The following is a 2,066-nucleotide window of genomic DNA, read 5'->3' on the forward strand; positions in this document are numbered from 1 at the left end:
GAAGTGATGTGGAGGCCTCGAGAACACATTGAATGCCAGTAGGATATTATAATTCTTCAATTCAGGGAATATGAAAAAGCAAGCTGGGGAATGCAAATTTAAGTCTACGGTTCTGAAAAGTTTCACTGTTCTACACTAAGAGACTTATCTCTCCACATCAGTAAAATGTTGTTTCTTTTTTCCCCAAGTGTCATTTTGTACAGCAATACATCCTCAGAAACATAACTTTATATAGCAGTCTGCAGATTTGCTTTGTCAGAAGTAGTTTTGGAAAACATTCATCTTTATTACACTTACTCTCCCAAAAGACCATGTGAAGCCCAGATCCATCTATCCAAGTCTTCATAAATAGATTTAAGCATGTTGGAATAACTAGTGTTGGATCAACTAAACAGACCAATTGAAATACTTATTTATACTGACACAGTTGAGACCAATTAAAGTAATAACTATCCTTGATATTGTAAATCATTCACTTATGCATCTAGTTTGAATAATATAGAAGAATTCTTTTCATTACACTAATTATATTACAAGGAGTTTTCAATTGGATCAACGATACACAGTAATTCCACACATTTAAGTTCAACCCCATCTTACATAAGATCATAAATATACAAGAAATAGAAGCAAGTGTAGATCATATGGCCCCAAAGCCATATCTGATCTTCAATTTCAATTCCACTTTTCCAACTGGTCCATGTATCCTTTGGTTCCCTTGACTAGAATCCAAAAATCTATCGAGCTCAACCTTTGCTTATACTCAATGACTGAACATCCGCAGCTCCTGGGGTAGACAATTCCAAAGTTTCACAACCATGTAAGTGAAGAAATTCTTCCTCATCTTAGCCCAAATGGCTGTTCACTTATCCTGAGATCATGCCTGCTAGTACCAAACTCTCCAGCCAGAGGAAACAGCCTTCCAGCATCTACCCTCTCATAGGGTAAATCATTCCAGAGAGTTTAGGCCCATTCTACCATACGTCATTAGACAACCCGCTGATCTCAGGAATCAATCTAGTGAACCCTCGTTGCACACAAGTATATCCTTCCTTACATATGAAGACTAGGGACAGGATTTTCCATCCAGGCTTCTAAACCCTGACGTCAGGCTCAAATGGGAGACAGAAGCCTGCGCGGTGTGGGAAACAATCACTGTACGTGATTTTCCCTGGAGCAGCCAGTTAATGGCCAGAGGATGGGCTTGCCATCCAATTAAGTACAATAGGCAGCCTTTTGAAGCTGGAGGGCCAATCAGAGGCATTATAGCTTGAAAGCAGCAACAAGTTGCCAATACAGGTAAGAGAGGGAGAGGGTGCCACAAAATGAAGGCACCCTCTCTCCAACATTTTCAAACTTTAAATTCAATGTGGCACAGTAGTGGGGAAAGCCCCTCCACAGAGCAGCCTGCAGCTTCTGCTGTCCTTAGGCGGGCAGGGAGATCTTCAAAGCCAACCTGGGGCACAGAGCACCCTGGTTTGCTGCTAGAAGGCTGCCTTAGGCAGCTAAACTGGCCCCTCCCACTTGCAGGAATGTGACAGTCAACTGGAAAAACCCAGACAGCCTCATTAATAGGGATTAGTAGACCTTTAATTGGGTCATTTAGCTGCTCACCACTTGTGTGCAGGGGTGTCAGCTGTGGCTCAGTTCATAGCACCCTCGCCTTTGAATCAGAGGGTTGTGGGTTCATGTCCCACTCCCGGAAACCAAGAACTGTGATTGTACTCGAAAAGAGTTGCAATCTGTGACTGTTGATAACTCGAAAGAGTAGCACACTCTCCTGGGGCTGGTTGGCTCAGATGGTTAGAGCGTGGTGCTAATAACGCCAAGGTAGTGGGTTCAATCCCCATACTGTCCATGACAATTACATGAAGCAAACTGCTCATTCCCGAAGCCTTAAAGTTCCTTGGTTAATTCAGCGGTGCATGACTTACTGCATCGTGATTTAACAAATCTGGCACATTCTCCTTCCACTCCAGGAAAGTGGCCAGGCAGGCCAGTGATGTGTGGAATTCCACATCTGCTCACCTCCAGGGTTTAAAAATTCATCCCTAAAACTGCATACA

General features: G+C 43.0%; 1 non-coding gene across 1 annotated transcript; it reads left to right on the forward strand.

Moving 5' to 3' along the window:
* The first annotated feature begins 1,784 nt into the window (after positions 1-1,784).
* Positions 1,785-1,858, forward strand: trnai-aau (transfer RNA isoleucine (anticodon AAU)). The gene has a single exon. It is a non-coding gene; the product is annotated as a tRNA-Ile (tRNA).
* Positions 1,859-2,066: the final 208 nt, after the last annotated feature.

This window comes from Cetorhinus maximus, chromosome 4 (genome assembly GCF_964194155.1).
Source record: "Cetorhinus maximus chromosome 4, sCetMax3.hap1.1, whole genome shotgun sequence".
NCBI classification, from domain to species: Eukaryota; Metazoa; Chordata; class Chondrichthyes; order Lamniformes; family Cetorhinidae; genus Cetorhinus; species Cetorhinus maximus.